This window comes from Triticum urartu, chromosome 2A (genome assembly GCF_056163025.1).
Source record: "Triticum urartu cultivar PI428250 chromosome 2A, HENAU_Tu73, whole genome shotgun sequence".
Taxonomy (NCBI): Eukaryota; Viridiplantae; Streptophyta; class Magnoliopsida; order Poales; family Poaceae; genus Triticum; species Triticum urartu.
This window is the reverse complement of record NC_141874.1, coordinates 334,016,915-334,029,089: the sequence shown is the minus strand read 5'-3', so window position 1 is coordinate 334,029,089 and position 12,175 is coordinate 334,016,915.

Sequence of the window (12,175 nt, the reverse complement as noted above, 5' to 3'; positions counted from 1 at the left end):
GCTTGGAGCTCCCGTGCGCGCTCCTCCGCATCCTTGCGCCACCGGTCTGCTTCCCGAGCCTCCTCGACAGCCTGGGAGCAGGCCTCCCGCGAAGCCGCCAGTGGCGCTTCAGCCTTCGCATTGTCAAGATCACGATGGCTACCTTCAGCTTGCGCCTCTCCTCAGCAAGGCGCAAACCTTCGGCCTCGAGGCGTGCACCCTCGGCAGCAAGCTCTGCCCCGATCCGGCTCACCGCACCCGCTGCCCCCTGGAGGAACTCTTCACGAAGGGCGCGACACTCCTGAGCGCGCCTGAGCACGTCTTCTGCATCGCCCTCTTCCACCGGAGCATGCGGAGGGCCCCGAGGCGGAAACCCCCCTCTCGGCGTGGGGTTGGGGGCTGGCGCCCCAGCCATCACCGAGTGGACCTCTCTGGGAATCCGGCCTGGCGTTGGTCCACCCACGGAGGAGGAACTAAGGACGGACCTCAACCATTCACCATCAATGATCAAAGGAGGAACGCGGGGCAAGCCGGATGTGCCCCAAGAGGACTCATGAAGAAAGGACAGCGGGCACACAGGCTCGAGGTACTCGGTGGAACGGACCACTCCACCAACCGGTCCAGCGGCAGGGGAGCCGCTCGAGCTCGGCAAGCCCAAGATCAGCAAAGAAGACGAAGCTTGGGGAGTTGGCTCCCGGGCCGACTCAGCTAATTTGGCAGGGCAGGGCCTGAAAGGCCACAATCAGCCGCAGGGATAGCAAAGTAAATGAGCAGAGAAAGAAGAAGACTTACTCCTCCATGGCGGAGTACTTCCTGCGCTTCAACAAGCGGCAAGGGCGGTCGTTGCCACCCGAGGCCCCCTTCCTCTTGCGGAGGGCCTCGAAGTATATGCGGAACCGACCCAAGCGCCCGGCGCAGGGGTCGGCCTGTGGCACGGAAGAAGCGTCAAGATGATCAGCGCTGGAGGAGTCTTCCCGGGGCGTGCCGTCAGGCGTCACCTCGCGAGGAACGGCTGGGGCCTCGGGAGCCCCGGCCTCAGGAGCCGTAAGCCGTAACTCCGCACCTACCGCCGCTCCAGGGCAGGCCTCGGGAGACGCCGCCCTCGAGGCTTCTCGCGGCGTCGACACCTCGACATTACTCGCCTCAACTCCCGCCGGTTCTCATCTCCCCACACTGTCGCTTGAAGAAGGACCGCTGTGGGCGGCAGGGGGAGCAACCATGGCGGCTGGATTCTCGTGGGGCCCCATGAGGCCAGCCGGTCGCAGCCTCCACTCGTCGAAGCTGGGCATCTGCCTCACAAAATCGGCCCTGCCGGAGCAAAGATACAAGAGGACACCACCACTCCGTAGGCTGCCTGGGGAAGGATCGCCAGTCAAGACCTTGAGCACCGTCCGCAGCACTTCAGGCGCCAAGTCCTCCTCCTGAAGCTGCATGCGGTCTCTATGCCCCGCAAACTCCCACATCCGGCGAGAGTGGCGCTGAAGAGGAGCAATGCGACATTGTAGGAACTCCTTCACCACCTTGGGTGCTGTCACATTGAGCACCCTCAAACTCTGGAAGCGGCGCCAGACGAAGGCGAGCCGGGGGCTCGCGCGCATCTCATGGTCCCAACTCGAGTGGGGAGCAGCAGGCGAGGTCGGGTGCGAGAGCAGAGGGTTGGGCACTCTGATGTCCACATACAGCCACCGCTCTCTGAACCTGGCCTAAGGAGGAGGAAGGCCGAAGTCGATCCCTGAAGCGGCCGTCTCTGGCACGCGAAGAAGCTCACACACCCTGAGCACTGAGTGGGGTCGCTCAGTCGCAAAGAAAAGAAGTGGCGCAGCAGGGCAACGGAAGGAGGAATGCCTATCATCGCCTCGCAAATGAAAGTGAAGACAGCCAGAAGGGTAATGGACTCCGACCCGAGGTGCATCATGTAGATCTGATAATGGGAAAGCACCGCATTGAAGAAGGCGGAAAAGGGGGGAACCAGACCCGCCCATAGGGCATCGGCGAAGAATCGGACCTCCGTGGCAATCCTAACAAGGAGGCATGGGATGCAGGCCAAACTGAGGTCCTACCGCACTCATTGAAGATAGTGGCAAGGGCGGAGCGGACCTTGTCCAAAGCTTCTGGATTGAGTATGATCGACCGATCAACGGCGGGAGCCACCGCCGGAGGTGTGCGGGGCGAAGGCGCGGGCTTCTTTCCTTTTCCTTTCTTCATCGGCTCCATGGCGGTGGAGAGAGGGAAGAACTCGAGCCGGATTGGTGGCGGAGGTTGGAGCTCGAAGAAGAAGGAAAGGTAGGAGGTGAGCGAGCAGCGGAAAGGAGGAACAACTGTGTGCAACTACGGGTCCGCTAGCTGGGCGCGTAACAAGGCATCGTGGGGAAGCGCAGACGCCCATGTCCAATCAGCTGCCATGCGGCGCCCGAGGCCGTAGGCTATTGGGGCCCGCGGTGCTTCGCGCTTGCCCCTTCGCTTCCCTGCTAGGCCAAGCCCGGGCGCGCCTTGGGCCCGGGGGCTACTGTCGGCGTTCTAGGAACGGGGGTCCCCAGACTTGCCTGCCCGCGGCGTGCGGCGTGGCTCAAGTGGGGGCCCAGCGTGGCCCATCTTCATCAGCTCAAGCTCAAGACCCTCGCGAGGGGCCAAGCCTCGCAGGGCGGACGACAGGAAGCTTCCTCAGGAGCAGCCTCATCAGGCAGGCTCGCGAGGAGGCGGAGAGATCAAGGCAGGGGTACCTCGCGAGGAACCCGTGACGCAAGCCATGACGATCGAGACCAGGCGGGCGCCGGCCTGCACAGTGTCCTTGTTTCCCCTTTGGTGCAAAGGGAGCAAGCACAGGCCAAGGCATCGGGCAAAGGTTACCATTCCGGTGCAACGAGACCAAGACCAGCAGAGTGGTAGGACGGAGGTCACCGTGGAGCCCAAGACAGCGTCATCACCAGTGCTTTTGGGAGCCGAAGACCACCTTTGGTCAGGATAACTTGTACTAGATGTTTCCCTTCAAAATGGCCAATTGTTGGCGCCCTTCCCGCTCATTATTTTGGGGAGAGGCCCAGGGCCTCTATATATAGAGCTAGCCACCACAGAGTAGGGGCAAGCTGACCAGATCAGATAGAGCCCTAGGAAAGAGAGAGAGAGAGGCGATCGAACTCATCCCACAGTTCATCGCACCAGCTCTAGAACACCTCTCGCGAGGCTGTTCCTCACCTGTACTGTTCATCTTCAGCCCCTGAGGCAGTCCACCACACCACACACTGGAGTAGGGTATTACACCACAACGGTGGCCCGAACCAGTATAAATCTCATGTCCCTTGTGTTGTTCATCATTTCCATTTTAGATCACGCGAGGAGATCGGACGTAGATCGGTAGGGGAGAGATCTCCACGTGCACCCCAGTGTTCGAACCTCAAGGGTCTATCGGAACCTGAAATCCGACAGGGTCGTCCTCCACCACCACCTCCTCCTCCTCCTCCACCACCTCCTCCGCAAATTCCTCCTCGTCCTCCTCCTCACACGCCTCATCCACATCCTCTGTTTGCTCCTCCTGAGCACGGTGAAGCACAGCATCAGAGGGTCGAGGAGAAGAAAGAGGTGGTCTACTCTGGGCTGCTTTACGTACTCCTCCTCCTGCCTCACATACTCCCCCTCCTTGTCCGCCTCTTCATCCGCCTCCTCCTCCTGCCTCACCTACTCCCCCTCCTCGTCCGCCTCCTCGTCCGCCTCCTCCTCCTGCCTCACCTACTCCCCCTCCTCGTCCGCCTCCTCCTCCTGCCTCACCTACTCCCGCTCCTCGTCCGCCTCCTCCTCCTCCCCCGTGTGGTACTCGACCTTGTTTGGCACATTTTGCCGGACGGGTGTCTAGACCCGCCAATCCATTGGCCTTCTTGGCGGTTGTGGCAACCGATGAAGGAGCGGCCACCGCTTCCACCGGTCGAGAAGGTTGATCATTGTACAGATCATTCACTTTTTTCAAACTTTCCTTTGGAATCTTCTTGCTACCTGTCATGTTTCAATCACCTGATACGAAGAAGAACAAACCAGTTAGTATAGATGATACAACTTGATGTAAATACAATAAATATAGCACTTATGAAGAATAAATGGAATTGTCACAATAATACATATAGTTGTTACACACACAAATACATAGAGTTGTTGCACACACGAATACATAGAGTTGTTACACACACGAATACATAGAGTTGTGACACACATACATAGAGTTCTCACACGATTACATGGAGTTGTTAGAAATAAGGGTCAATATTAGGTGCAACATTTGGATCAGGGCTTTCATCATCGCTATCACGCCCGTTCATACATTCATCCTCGAAGTCTTCAGGGGGCCCTCATCCTCATCTAGCCCCATGTGCCATCGCATAAGTAATGCCAAATCTCGAGGGTCAGAAACATCCTCGTATTCGTCCTCTGCATTATCTACTTCCATGTCATCCATGGCCTCATGTTCCATAGCATCATGTTCGTGATGCACGCCATCATCTTCCTTTACATCATCTTTTTCTTTGTCAGTGTCTGCTTCTTGAAAGAAACTCTCCCTCGTATGTGTTAGGGTTTATATGGTAATCGTGCTTGTTTGCGGTAGGTACCTTGATACGCGGGGGTACCTTGTACACAACATCCCACTTCAAGAGATTGATATATTCCGTAGATGTGCACGCGTATGGGAGAAAAAACACTTGTGTAGCCTGTTGAGCCATAATATAGACATCATTTCCTGCATATTTCGATGCTCGTTCAACTTTGACAAAGCCAATACTAGGGGTTCGTCTCACTTTCTCAGGATTGAGCCAGCTACATCTGAATACGATGGGCTTCACTCCTTGTAAACCACAATACTGTAACTCATAAATTTCTTCGATGGTTCCATAGTAGTGACGTCCATCTGTCCCTAGACAATAGACCGCACTATTTATTGACCTTCGGTTGGGCCTCTCACGCGTGTGTTTATCAGTGTGGAAGCGATACCCATTCATGTCGTAAGCCTTAAATGACTTGGCCTCGTATTCAAAACCTTTGGCTACTTCTCTCACTTTGGCGCCCATATCAACCTCCTGATATGCCTACAAGATTAATAGGAGATTGTCTGGTTCATTAGTGGAAGCATTACAGGCAAGTAAGATCAACTTGAAGTAACATAAAGTTAGAAAAGTTACTTTTCTTGAGAACCAAGAAATGAAACCGCCATCAGCATTGGTATCTTCAAGAAGGTCTGCTGATTCTTCGTCGCTAGGAGGTCATGGTAGCTTCCAGAATTCGTTCTGGAACTCCCTAGCAATAGGAAGAATTCGAGTTAGAACTCAAGACTAGTGAGTAGTTGTCAATAAAGGTGTTCTACACTTACTTTATGTACGGTTGCACTTCTTCCATGTTGGTCAAGACATAGATCATAATGGTCGACCACTCAGTAGGTGAAAAGTTCTTGCGCTTCGGTCCACTTGCTTTGCCACCTTGGCCTTCGAGAGGCTAAGGTCGGTGATGAGGACATCAATACCATTGTTACACCCACAGCCCCTACTGTTAGATATACTGGACCAATTACTAGAGCTCGCACACGCCAATTAAATTACCAGGTACTTTCGTTTCTTGGTAATGATTCTAATGTTGATGAGATTATGATGCTGCCTAAATTGGATACATTTGTTTTGCTTACAAATGAAGGGCCTAGCTTGGAGAAGGATGAACATTGGAGCAAGAACACACATGGAGTTGATGGCATGCGCAAGGGGATCAAGAACGGAGTTACAAGTGATGATTTCAGGACTTTAAAGCCGCCATAAGGAGTGCATGAAGCCTTGGACGAAATATACAAGATGCCACTTCATAATATTCGTCCATATGCTATTCTAGGTGCTGCGTCACCTTATTAATAGGCCAGGCCCATGTAATTTCGAAATACTTAAGTATAGGCTATTTTTAGAGTCCGTATGTGTGGGGAAACAAGAGTTAGGGTTGGTTTCGGACCCCACCCTCAAGGGCCACGAAATTCCCCCCCTCTTCCTCCATATATACAGCCCTTAGGGCGTCGTTTAGACTTTGGGTTTTGTTTAGATTAAAAGTTCGCCATAGCTGCAACTTCGCGTACTTCGTTTGTGTCCAACGAGCAGACCAAGACGTCACAGAACCCCACCTTGATCAATAAAGCTTTCATCTTATATTCGCAATATCCCGATTGCAATCTCAGTTTCTTGCTTGTTCTTCGTTTGCTCGCAGGAAACAGACCCTCGTGGTCAGGTTGATCGTGCTCCGGCGTGGTCAATAACCTTCGGAAGTTGGTTTAGCGATTGCTAAGGCGCGACGTCTCGCACGTTCGTAGTCGGATCGTCAAGGTCGACTCCCACAGAAAACGATAGCCACCATCTCATCGAAACATCGGGACACCTTAGCCTCTATCAAGTGGTATCAGATTTCCAGGTTGCTCGGTGAGATTTTACAGTTTTTCGTAGATTAGATCGAGTCTGTTCTTCATACCTACAGTCCACGAAAAAGCCACGAAAAAAATTAGGGTTAGTTCATCATATCCGAACCAATCTGAGCCTTTGCATAATCTTTTTAGGGGTTTTGCTTTGTTGAATTTGCGGTTGCATCGTCGTGTCAAGTTGCTGGTCTTAGAGTCTAGTCTTTTAGAGTTTCGAGTTCTGGTCATAAGTTGTCACGCCGCTGCCGCACCATCATCATCGCCCATCTACCACTTTTGCTTATCCGCCACCGCTCTGAATCCATATCCATATACCACCACCAATCCGTATCCATATACCACCACCAATCTGTATCCATATACCACCACCGCTACCATATACCACCACCGCTGCCATATACCACAACCATATATCCACCACCAATCCGAGTTCTTCTCATATTAGGTTTGTTCTTGAGATCAATCTAAATTCCGACTCGTGTTTCCTTGCCTGCGTAGGTCTCGAAAAAAAAAGAGTCTGGAGACCCCCGGGCAGTTTTTAGGCCAAAATTTTCACGGGCAAATTTTTTTTCCCTATCCTATTTTTAGGCTTTTCTGAGTCTTTTGAGCCACGTGCCATCATAGTGATTTTTTGTCGCACTTTTTCATCGTCGCTGCCCTGATTTCCGAAAAAAAGTGAAAAAAAATTTCGTGCCCATCCTATCAGTTTGACGAGGGAAGAGTTTTGAGACACTCGCCATTATAGTGTTTTTTCGCAAAAAAAAAGAGGAGCGCAAAAAAAGGAGCGCAAAAAAAAGAGCGAAAAAAAGAGTTCTAGAGTGTGCTTTTCCCTTATTTACGTGCAGCGCCGTGATTTTGTTAGTGTTCCAGGCTCGCGTCTCTAGCACGGTCTAGCCTAGGACCAGCACAGTACCGTCGTTGAGCGTTTATTCAACTTTGCATCTCTGAATTGATTATTGCTGACCCTTTTTGCTACCATACTATAAGCCTTCCCAGCTCCACATACATCTACGTCGTGCGTTTGACTCTCCCTGGCAATCGCTCTATCCAAGCTTTTGAGAGTTTTGACTACAACGGTTGCCGATCACCGCCTGCTGCTGGGTAAGAACTGGTAAGAATTTGAGATTTGCTTGACGGATTTGTGACACCCGCCACCACCACCACTTGTTAGTAGTCTGTAGGATCATATTCTTGTGTGTTTCTATTGCTGCTAACCATGCTAGGATCACAAGCCGACGAGACTGACTGGGAGAACTTGACGAACAAGGAGCTTCATGATACGTTTCAGCAAATGATGAGTGTACAGGTGCAAGATGTGATAAACAGATTTGAAGAGGCCATGGAGAAGATAGATGACATGGAGAAGACGTTTGAAACAAAGCTCGATAACAAGTTTGTTGAATTGCTTTCGCGTTTTCCACCAGCACCACCGGCTGCTCCTGCCGCACCTCTGCAACAACAGCAACAACACCGACTACCTCCATGTCGGGAAACAGCCCTCCGCCGAGCGAGCCGTGTCCCTCTTCAGTCGGGCCAAACTGCTGGTGCTGCTGTTGATACTTCTGTGGCTCCTACTGCTGATGTGGAGGAGGATGATTATGTGGGAGATTATGAGGATGAGGTTGATCAAAATCAGAACTACGTGCCACCACCAGCACAGCAACCACCAGGTCGTCCACATGCAAATAATGGCAATGGTAGGGCTCACCCTCAGGTACGAGATCATGACCATCTCCCTAAACTAAAATTGAATATTCCACCATTTGAGGGTAGATATGTTCCTGATATATATCTTACTTGGGAGTTAGAAACTGAACAACGATTTACATGTTTACAATATCCCGAGGAGAGACGTGTTCCTGCTGCTGTTTGTGCATTCACTAGTTTTGCATGTGTTTGGTGGTCTGAGCATTGTAGATTATATCCTATTCCGGCTACTTGGGCTGCTTTGAAAACTGCTATGCGTACTCGTTGGGTTCCACCATATTATCAACGTGAATTACTTCAAAAATTGTAGCGCTTAAGACAGGGAAAAAATTCTGTAGAAGAATATTATCAGGAATTACAAACTGGCATGATTAGATGTGGTATTGTTGAGGAGAATGAAGCTATGCTTGCACGTTTTATGGGTGGATTAAATAGAGAGATTCAGACGATTCTAGAGTATAAGGAGTATACTAATATCACTCGTTTATTCCATCTTGCTTGTAAAGCTGAACGTGAAGTGCAGGATCGACAGGCATTGGCGCGGACTAACTTTTCTGCAGGTCGACCTTCTTCATGGACACCACGTGCATCATCTACTTCCACACGTTCTGCTTCACCGGCGCCTCCGTCGGCTGCCACCTCCAACCGTGATACAATAAAGCAGGCACAATCACCACTATCTGCCAAGAGCACACCTTCTGGGCCTGCAAAGAGCTCTTCTTCATCCATGGCATCAATAGGGCAAACACATGATATTATTTGTCGACGTTGCAAGGGTGGAGGTCATTATGCGAGAGAATGCCCATCTAAGCGTGTGATGATTGTTACTGAGGATGGTGGGTATGAGTCCGCTAGTGACTGTGATGAGGAGACTTTGGCTCTTATTACACGTGACGAACACGGTGGAGACGATTCTGATCATGAGACGCAATACATGGCTCCTGAAGATGCTGACAGGTATGAATGTTTAGTTGCTCAACGTGTTTTGAGTGTGCAGGTTACACAAGCTGAGCAAAATCAGAGGCATAATTTGTTCCATACAAAGGGAGTTGTGAAGGAACGTTCTGTTCGCGTGATCATAGATGGAGGGAGCTGCAATAACTTGGCTAGCATGGAGATGGTGGAGAAGCTATCTCTCACCACAAGACCACATCCACATCCTTACTACATCCAATGGTTCAACAACAGCGGCAAGGTTAAGGTAACACGTACTGTTCGTGTGCATTTTAGTATCTCTACATATGTTGATTATGTTGATTGTGATGTGGTACCTATGCAAGCATGTTCCTTATTACTTGGTAGACCATGGCAATTTGATAAAAATTCTGTACACCATGGTAGAAACAATCAGTATACTCTTGTTCATAACGAAAAAATATTACTTTGCTTCCTATTGCTCCTGATTCCATTTTGAAAGATGATATTAATAGAGCTAATAAAGCAAAATAGGAGACAAATAAGAGTGAAAATCAGATTGTGGCAAAAGAATTTGAGCACCAAATGAAGCCTAATAATAAACCATGTACTGTTGTTTCTGAAATTAAATTGAAAAGTGCATGTTTACTTGCCACCAAATCTGATATTGATGAGCTAGATTTCAGCAAATCTGTTTGCTATGCTTTTGTGTGCAAAGAGGCATTATTTTCATTCGAGGACGTGCCTTCCTCTTTGCCTCCTGCTGTCACTAACATTTTGCAGGAGTTCGCTGACGTCTTTCCACAAGACGTGCCACCGGGATTACCACCTATTCGAGGGATTGAGCATCAAATTGACTTAATTCCCGGTGCTTCGCTACCCAACCGTGCACCATACCGTACCAATCCAGAGGAGACGAAGGAGATTATGCGTCAAGTACAAGAACTGCTCGACAAAGGTTATATACGCGAATCCCTTAGTCCTTGTGTTGTTCCTATCATTTTAGTGCCGAAAAAGGATGGTACATCGCGTATGTGCGTTGATTGTAGAGGCATTAATAATATTACTATTCGTTATCGTCATCCTATTCCTAGGTTAGATGAAATGCTTGATGAATTGAGTGGCTCTACAATATTCTCCAAAGTTGATTTGCGTACTGGATACCATAAAATTCGTATGAAATTGGGAGATGAATGGAAAACAGCATTTAAAACTAAGTTTGGATTATATGAGTGGTTAGTCATGCCTTTTGGGTTAACTAATGCACCTAGTACTTTCATGAGGTTAATGAACGAAGTTTTACGTGCTTTCATTGGACGATTTGTGGTAGTTTACTTTGATGACATATTGATTTATAGCAAATCTTTGGAGGAACATTTGGAACATTTATGTGCTGTTTTTATTGCTCTACGTGATGCACGTTTGTTTGGAAACCTTGGAAAGTGCACCTTTTGCACCGACCGAGTATCTTTTCTTGGCTATGTTGTTACTCCACAGAGAATTAAAGTTGATAAAGCCAAGATTGAAGCTATTGAGAGTTGGCCGCAGCCCAAAACGGTCACACAAGTGAGGAGTTTCCTTGGCCTAGCTGGTTTCTATAGGCGTTTTGTGAGAGATTTCAGCACCATTGCTGCACCTCTCAACGAGCTTACAAAGAAGGATGTGCCTTTTGTTTGGGGTATCGCACAGGAAGAAGCCTTCACGGTATTGAAAGATAAGTTGACACATGCTCCTTTACTCCAACTTCCTAATTTCAATAAGACTTTTGAGCTTGAATGTGATGCTAGTGGAATTGGATTAGGAGGTGTGTTATTACAAGATGGAAAACCTGTTGCATACTTTTCTGAAAAATTGAGTGGGCCTAGTCTGAACTATTCTACTTATGATAAAGAATTATATGCTCTTGTTCGGACCTTAGAAACATGGCAACATTATTTATGGCCCAAGGAATTTGTTATACATTCTGATCATGAATCTTTGAAACACATTAAAAGTCAAGCAAAACTGAACCGTAGACATGCTAAATGGGTTGAATTCATTGAGACTTTCCCTTATGTCATTAAACACAAGAAGGGTAGAGAAAATGATATTGCTGATGCCTTGTCTCGTCGTTATACTATACTTTCACAACTTGACTTTAAAATATTTGGTTTGGAGACCATCAAAGATCAATATGTTCATGATGCTGAATTTAAAGATGTATTGCAGAATTGTAAGGAAGCGAGAACTTGGAACAAGTTCGTTCTTAACGATGGATTTGTGTTTCGTGCTAACAAGCTATGCATTCCAGCTAGCTCCGTTCGTCTTTTGTTGTTGCAGGAGGCGCATGGAGGAGGATTAATGGGACACTTTGGCGTCAAGAAGACAGAGGATATACTTGCTACACATTTCTTTTGGCCAAAGATGAGACGGGATGTCGAGCGTTTTGTTGCTCGCTGCACTACATGTCAAAGAGCTAAGTCACGACTCAATCCTCATGGTTTACATACGTACAGCAGCAGGAACACGTCTCTCCTCGGGATATTGTAAACATGTAAATCGTTGTTCAGTTTCTAACTCCCAAGTAAGATATATATCAGGAACATATCTACCCTCAAATGGTGGAATATTCAATTTTAGTTTAGGGAGATGGTCATGATCTCGTACCTGAGGGTGAGCCCTACCATTGCCATTATTTGCATGTGGACGACCTGGTGGTTGCTGTGCTGGTGGTGGCACGTAGTTCTGATTTTGATCAACCTCATCCTCATAATCTCCCACATAATCATCCTCCTCCACATCAGCAGTAGGAGCCACAGAAGTATCAACAGCAGCACCAGCAGTTTGGCCCGACTGAAGAGGGACACGGCTCGCTCGGCGGAGGGCTGTTTCCCGACATGGAGGTAGTCGGTGTTGTTGCTGTTGTTGCAGAGGTGCGGCAGGAGCAGCCGGTGGTGGTGGTGGAAAACGCGAAAGCAATTCAGCAAACTTGTTATCGAGCTTTGTGTCAAACATCTTCTCCATGCCATCTATCTTCTCCATGGCCTCTTCAAATCTGTTTATCACATCTTGCACCTGTCCACTCATCATTTGCTGAAACATACATGAAGCTCCTTGTTCGTCAAGTTCTCCCAGTCAGTCTCGTCGGCTTGTGATCCTGGCATGGTTAGTAGC